An 8,178-nucleotide genomic window follows, 5' to 3' on the forward strand; every position below is an offset into this window, starting at 1 on the left:
CGGGCCAAGGGCTACGCCCCGCTCACATCCTCTGAAGCAAGCCAGAGTTGGTAGGGAGGAGGACTAGAGTAGCCACCACACAAAATTCAGTTAAAGTCAAGTATTCATTAAGCTAATTTTTCCTCCTGGGGACTAGGCTGCTGCAACAGGGATGGGATGGGAGGAGCCTAGGGTAACTTCTAGGGAACAAATTTTTAGGCCTGACTGGAGTCTTTGCAAAAGCAAAGTTACAACCCCACCCCCCACCCCACCCCTGCGCACACACAAACACACACACAAAACACCCTACTGATCAATCACTGAACAGACATCCAGCTGCCCCAAGCAGTGCCCAGGTCACCACAATCTAGAAACACAGGCCAGAGAAGACAACTCCCATGAGGTATCAGGGCCGGTGAGGAGCTGCACTAGAAATACACATTAGATCAGGGGTAGGCAACCTATGGCACGCGTGCTGAAGGCAGCACGCGAGCTGATTTTCACTGCCTGGGTCCTGGCCACCGATCCGGGGGGCTCTGCATTTTAATTTAATTTAATTTTAAATGAAGCTTCTTAAACATTTTAAAAACCTTATTTACTTTACATACAACAATAGTTTAGTTATATATTATAGAAATAGACCTTCTAAAGATGTTAAAATGTATTATTGGCACACAAAACCTTAAATTAGAGTGAATAAATAAAGACTCGGCACATCACTTCTGAAAGACTGTCGACTCCTGCATTAGATGTTGCCAAGGAAGATCAGTAGCTCGCAAGATGGAGAAATTCTCCACCTCCCCCTAGAGCTAGTTGGGAACCTTTTATTGGATATTAGCCCCAGCCAAAGGGAAGTACTCTCTCTAGTCATCTGAGCTGTCACCAGAGCCTTTAGGAGACAAACACTTATCTTAGCGACAACAACAGCTGCTTTGCTCCCCGCTGGTCTTGACTGGCCCCTGTCTTGAGGCCAGGCTAGTTTTGCTCTCCACCTCAGGACAGAGCTGAACTACTCTGCTACAAGTGTTCCCTTGCAGAAAACACAACCCAAGAAGAAAAAGTTAGTGGCAGAGACGGCAATGGTATTTAGCTCTGGCTCTTGCTATTCCAGAGGGATTTTTTCTACACTCCTTGAGACAGTAACAGCTAACTGAAGAGGCATCTGGCTGCTCCTGCACCCAAAGCAATCACACTGCACAGCAGACTATTGTTCCTTCCCCTTGCCTTTATCCCAAAGAGGTCTGTACCTAACCAGAATGCTCATGTCCTCTGAAAGGAGCTAGAGTCAGTACAGACAAGGAGCAGAGTGCAATGACCAGTTATTCACACCCAGTGATGTGGAAGGCAGAGAGTTGAGGCCTGAGCATCTCTGGTTACAGGCAATTTGCCCTCCTGGAAGATAACCATAATTCAAGAAAACTAATGCTTTCCGTTCCCGGGGCCCTGACAACTCCAAGTGGGAAGCCAGGGCTCCCACAACCTTCACATGCCCCAGTTATATTCAACGACTTTTTTTCTCATGGACCCACCCCATGCTAACATAACACGTTTCTCTCCATAGACAAGAGTGTTTGCAGCACTCTTTCAATACTTAGTTTAAGTAAATTTCCATTTGCACCTACTCCCCATCTCGCTGTCTGGTTTCCATTCCTCTGAATGGGCTCAGGGTGGCTGCTCCTTCTCCTGGTCTCTCCTCCAGGTTGGCCATTCTCTCATCTTCCCAATGTCATTAGGAACTGAAAAGAGAACGTAGGCCAGCACTGGCGTGTGGAGGACAGACATGGGCAAGCAGGTCACCTGGCTTCTGCTTCCTGGAGCCCCCTTCCCTAGTCCCCTCCAGCCAAGCCAGTGCTTGAAGTGATCAGCTCTGGTAAGAGACTACAGTCCTGCAGGTCTCTCCCTACCGCCATCCCAGCCCATGCCTGGCCAGGATGCTCAGGTCCTCTGAAGGACCAGAAGATGGTTTTCTTTGGCTGTACTTGATATTGTGTCCAGTGACTCACACCCAGTGACTTGGAAGGACAGACAAGGAATAACAGAGGGTCCCGAGTTGCAGGCAGGTTTTCCTCCTTCACATTCAGTCTTGGGGAGCAGGGTGATGCTCCTAGCCCATTAACAGCCAAATGCAGGGCTCCAACCTCCCCAGGACCCAGCCCATGCAAACAAGAATCATCTCTCTGTTCTCAGGGAGGCACCTTGCTACTCAGACACTGGATAGAGAGACATCATTTCAGCAAAATACACAGCTGCTCCTCCTCCATCACCAGACAGGACTCTTGGGCTTCTCAGCTCCTGCTAAGTAGGATGTCTAGGCAGCTCAGGTCCTCTTCTTCCAGCCCCTCATTAGGGTTGGGCTGCTCCACTGGCCTGGACAAGTCCTCTGCAAGCACAGCAAATAAGCCAAGAGCCATCGCTTCCTGAACTTGTGCTGGGGTGTGAACTTCTATCTTCCCTGCCTCACCTGCACTAGAGCAGACCTAGATTAAGAGAGAGAGTCAACAATGATTAAAGCTAAGATTATATCATGGAGGTCACAGAATTCAGTGACATTTTCCGCCTCAGCCCTGGGGCAGTGACACTGCAACTGTCAGCCGCTGGGGGCCCCGTCGTTATCAGCCACCGGTGGTGGCAGGGGCCCCCTTCAGCTCTCAGCAGCCATGGGTGGTGGGGGAACTCCCACAGGCCCATGCCACAACAGATGGACCCCAGAGCTCCCAGACGCTGCAGGCAGACTGGAGTTCCGCAGCCCCATGCCATTGCAGATGGACCCCATAGCCAGGGCCGGCTCTAGGATTTTTGCCGCCCAAAGCAAAAACAATTTTGGCCGCCCCCTCCCCTTCTTTAATTACCCCACTCCCGGCCCCGCCTCAACTCTGCCCCTTCCCCAAATCCCCAGCCCTGCCTCCTCCCCCCAGGCTCTCAAGCCCAGGAAGGAGGGAGGGAGGGGGAGAAGCAGCGCCCGCGCTGCAGCCGCTCAGGATCTCCCCCTCCCTCCCAGGTTTGAGAGCCTGGGAGGGAGGGGGAGACTCCGAGTGGCCACAGCGCGGGCGCTGCTTTTCCCCCTCCCTCCCAGGCACGAAACGGCCACTCAGGATCTCCCCCTCCCTCCCAGGTTTCAGAGTCTGGGAGGGACGGGGAGACCCCGAGCCGCCGCGGCGCGCGAAACAACTGATTAGCGCGCCGCTGCTCTCTCTCCCTCCCAGGCTCTCAAGCCTGGGAGGGAGGGCGAGCAGCGGAGCGCGAATCAGCTGTTTCGCGCGCCGTGGCAGCAGCAGCGGAGGTGAGCTAGGGCGGCCGGGGCACATTTTTAGGGGCGGCATTCTGGCGCCGGCCATGCCGCCCTAAAAATGTGCCGCCCCAAGCACCAGCTTGTTTTGCTGGTGCCTAGAGCCGGCCCTGCCCATAGCTCCCAGCCATCACAGGCAGACCCTAAAGCTCCCATTTGCCACATGTCGCAGCGGGACCCAGGAGCGCCCAACCACTGTGGGCAGGGGCAGGGCCCCACAGCTTCAGCTGCTGCAGGCAGCGGGGGAACCCCACAGGCCTACACCACTGCGTATGGAACCCAGAGCTCCCAGCCGCTGCAGGTGGACCCAGGAGTTCCAAACAGCCATTGATGGCTTGGGGACCCCACCGCCCCACGTCATTACAAATAGACCCCTGTAGCAAACATGATCCTACCCCCTCTCTAGGGTGCCACTGACACAAAAACAATCTAAAAAAAACTACTTATGAATCACTATTGGTTGGCACCCCATTGCCACCCGTACTTCTATGCTGCCGCTGGCCAAACCCTCCTGCCAAAATCTAACCCCAACCCAAAGTTTTAAACCCCCCACCATACCGGAGCACAAATTGCACCAAAAATTGCTCACCCTGGTCCCCAACCCTAAACCCCTTAACCCAAACCATAGCCCAATCCTCCCCCAACCCTAACCGTGAGCTCTGAGCCCAACCCCGCAAAGCCTGACACCCTCCTCCCCCCCCAACTCCCACACTGTGCAAACCCCCAGGAATCCTGCTTCGTACTGGCCGCCCAGCTACAGGGACTTCGCTCACACACACAGAAGCGGATTCTGCAGCTACAAACATTGCGCACGTTCACTGGCAGCGCCCACCGCAAAGCAGGGAGTTCGGTCCAACCCCCAGCACCAGTGGCTGCGCCCACGAGCCTGTGGCTGGTTCGCTGCCCACAGGATCCTCGCGCTCCAGCCTGGCGATTTCCTGCCTCTCTTCACCGACTCCAAACGGTCCTGGGGCTTCGAGAAGTTTCTGAGCCACAGTGCCTGCAGCAGCGATCTCCACCCCCAGGCAGTGACAGCCCATTGGCTGCCAGCTCGGTCAGAAAACGTCACCTAGCGACAGCCCATTGGCTGCCAGAAAACACCGGCACGTGCAAGCGGGCGCAACCTGTGAACACCCCCCTGCGGCTTTTCGCCAGGCAGGACGGCAGTGCCTGCTGCTGGGGGTCTCCGTTCCTCCGCCCGGGCAGCCGGAATCGGCGCCACTCGGCCTCGACCTGTTTCTTGCGGGCATTCGCTGAGCTCTGACTGCACAAGGCCCTGACGGGTCCACCCAGCATTGCTTTTAGAAAACATCACCAATGGGAGATTAGCTCTGTCAGAAAACGTCACTTAGTGAGGGCCCTGTAGGAGATCAGCTTTCAGAAAACCTCACCTCACTAGGCCCAATGGGAGATCAGCTGTCAGAAAACGCCTGGCAGGCTGGCACCACAGCTCTTCTCAAGTTGCCAGACAGCGAGCGGCCCCCCCCCCCCCCCCCCCCGTAACGTAGCAGCTCTTCCCACGCTCACCAGCAGGCACTAGATGGGCCCATGCTGCCTTCCAATCCAGGCACTGCCATGCGCCTCAACCGCTCCCCCATGCTCTTCCGTTCTGTGGTCAGTCACCCAGAGCCACCGTCACAATAGCGTGCCTAAGACATGGGCAATAACACCCCACAACAAAGCCAGGCAACAGCTTAGTTAAGAGAATAAGAAAAAACTCAGTGGTTTAGTCTCAAAACCGCCAGGAAACATAATTTTGGCACAACACCACATTTGTGTAATCTTGTGTAATCTCTCTTCTCTAGTTTATTAAAAGTGCCCGGCACTCCTTCATCATGTCGGGCAACAGGCTTCCAGCTCAGGGTGACCACACCCCCAGTCAGTGGCAGGCTCCCAATAAGCTACACTAAAAATATGGGTCCCAACCCCAAAACTTACTCAAATTTGGCACCAGTGTCCCCAAACTGCCAGCTTTTAATATTCAAATAAGATATGCCACCCTCAGTCAACTCCTCTTGCTCTCCAGTGGAAGCCTGCCACCGGAGAACAACATTAATATTTAAATTAGCTAATACGTCACTCAGTCAATTCCCTCTGCTCTCCAGCAGGTGACGTCGGAGAGCTCTGAGCTTGCTCATTTACCTTTCTCCCATCAGCTTCAGGCCCCAGGGTTTGCAAACGCATCTCTAGGATTCTAGCAGAAGAATATCACTTATTCACTTGGGTTAGCAGTTGAGGAATGTCGTGCTGTTCTGAGGGGACGTACTTGCATACTTGGGATATTATTGCAAAGCTACAATTAGAATTTCTGTTAGACAATTTTAAGGGCAATTTATATTTGGTAAAAACCTTATTTATTGAAAGAAATGCTGGTGTGACAGCACGGTTACTGGGTCTACAAAACACTTTCCCTCATGGGTGAAACAAGAAATTAGAATTAGAAAATTACATAGTTTGTTCCAATGTTGGTACAGGTTTAATTTCGCTTATGTGCAGGTTTGTTTAAGGCTGACTGTTTTGGTTTATTGTTTTGGTTTGTTTTTTTTTTTTTAGTTGAAGTGGAGTTTTTAATTGACTTTTGCTGGATTGGAATGTCTGACATGCAATACCAATTTTGACATAGTTCTGCATATTTTATACAGATTTGGCCAGTATTCAACAATTCAATTGCTTTATAGGTGGTTTTAATAGTAGGGCTTATTTATTTTATGTTATTTTATCATCCTGTAGTAGCACTCTTTTTTGATAATTTATGACATTTTGTAATTTTTGTTTTTAAAAACAAAATAAGCTTTTCTTAATGTTTGGGTTTTAAATTAAGCATTGTTTACAGTTTCAAATTTTGGTTTCTGATGATCTATTTAAGAGGATTTGGGATTTATACTAAGATTTGGACAGATTTAGATTATTTATATGGACTTGGACTAAATCCTATTTACTATTTTATTTTAATAAAAGTGATATTGCTATAAACCCTGGCCAGGGGGGAGAGGAGATGAGCCTGGCCTTTAACTGAGGAGCAGAGGCCTGGCCCCAATGCGGGTGGAGACAGGTGATGAGGGGGGCGCAGCCCCTCAATGTTTTCTCCAGCCTACCTCACCCCCCCTGCAACAAACGGCAAGAGGCTGATGCCACACCTGCTGGCCACTCTGCATTACCCCAACTGGTCACTGGGTGTCACTGCTGCTCCATGGGAGACCCCCAGTGCATTACCTTGACTGGACACCGGGTGTCACTGCTATGCCAAGGGGAACATGCTCTGTGCATTACCCTGACAGGCCACTGCTCCAAGGGAGACATAGTCTCTGCATTACCCTGACTGGCCACCGGGTGTCACTGCTGCTTCATGGGAGATACACTCTGTGCATTTCTCTGACTGGCCACCAGGTGTCACTGCTGCTCCAAGAGAAACACCTTCTGTGCATTACCCCAACTGGCCACCAGGTGTCACTGCTATGCCAAGGGAAACATACTCTGTGCATTACCCTGGTTGGCCACTGGGTGTCACTGTTCCTCCAAGGGAGACATACTCTCTGCATTTCCCTGACTAGCTACCGGGTGTCACTGCTGCTCCATGGTAGACCCCCCCCCTCCATGCATTACCTTGACTGGCCACCGGGTGTCACTTCTATGCCAAGGGAAACATGCTATGTGCATTTCCCTGACTGGCCACTAGATGTCACTGCTGCTCCAAGGGAAACATACTCTGCATTACCCTGACTGGCCACCAGGTGTCACTGCTGCTTCATGGGAGATACAGTCTGTGCATTACCTCGACTGGCCACCGGGTGTCACTGCTGTGCCAAGGGAAACACCTTCTGTGCAATACCCTGCCTGGCCACCAGGTGTCACTGCTATGCAAAGAAAAACACATTCTGTGCATTTCCCTGACTGGCCACCGGGTGGCACAACTGCTTCATGGGCGATACACTCTGTGCATTAACGTTGTGACGGGTTGGATCACAGAAACCCCCTTGGGAGCTGCCACCTGCAGGGCCGGCTTTAGGCCGATTCAGCCGATTCGGCTGAATTGGGCCCCGCGCCTAGAGGGCCCCGCGCTGCAGCTGTCCACCCCGCCCCCAGCTCACTTCCCCCTCCTCCCCTCCCCTGAATGCTCCGCCCCCTCCCCTGCTTCCCGTGAATCAGAGATTCGCGGGAAGTCTGAAAAGAAGCAGGGGCGGGCCGACAGCACAAGGTAAGCTAGGGTGGTGGGGGCGGGAGAAGGGCTCCGGGGAGGCGCGGCCTGTTCCCGCAGGCCCCAGCGGCTCTGGCCTGGCTTGGCTCCAGCCCGGCCCCCGCGGCGCGGCCCGGGTCGGCTCCGGCCCGGCCCCCGCGGTGCGGCTCGGGTCCCCCCGTACCTCCGGGTCAGACCCAAGCCCGGCAACCCCTGCCGGAGCGCGGCTCGATTCCTGGGGGTGGGGCTTGCAGCAAGCCCCGCCCCCAGGAATTGGGCCCCGCTCTTGCTAAAGCCGGCCCTGGCCACCTGATGTGCAAAAGACTACCTCTGCTCCTGTTTTCCCTGCCAGCTCAGGACTCCAGCACCCTGTCTTGCTGAGCCTGACACTCCCGTCTGCTGCAGCACAGACCCAGGGTCTGAATCACTTGTCCCAAAGCTGCAGGTTTACCCGAAAACAGCTCACAGAAGTGTGCTTGTCTCTAGCACTCAGATGCCCAACTCCCAATGGGGTCTAAACCCAAATAAATCTGTTTTACCCTGCATAAAGCTTATGCAGGGCAAACCCAGAAATTGTTCGCCCTCTATAACACTGATAGAGAGATATGCACAGTTGTTTGCTCCCCCAGGTATTAATACATACTCTGAGTAAATTACTAAATTACTAAATAAAAAGTGATTTTATTAAATACAGAAAATAGGATTTAAGTGGTTCCAAGTAGTAACAGACAGAACAAAG

General features: G+C 52.9%; 1 long non-coding RNA gene across 1 annotated transcript; it reads right to left on the reverse strand.

The window, feature by feature from the left end:
• Positions 1 to 555: 555 nt before the first annotated feature.
• Positions 556 to 4,526, reverse strand: LOC135979146 (uncharacterized). Its single transcript, XR_010596474.1, has 2 exons — positions 4,098 to 4,526; positions 556 to 2,456 (listed from the first exon to the last, which is right to left on the reverse strand). It is a non-coding gene; the product is annotated as an uncharacterized LOC135979146 (long non-coding RNA).
• Positions 4,527 to 8,178: the final 3,652 nt, after the last annotated feature.

This window comes from Chrysemys picta, unplaced genomic scaffold (genome assembly GCF_011386835.1).
Source record: "Chrysemys picta bellii isolate R12L10 unplaced genomic scaffold, ASM1138683v2 scaf684, whole genome shotgun sequence".
Lineage (NCBI taxonomy): Eukaryota > Metazoa > Chordata > Testudines > Emydidae > Chrysemys > Chrysemys picta.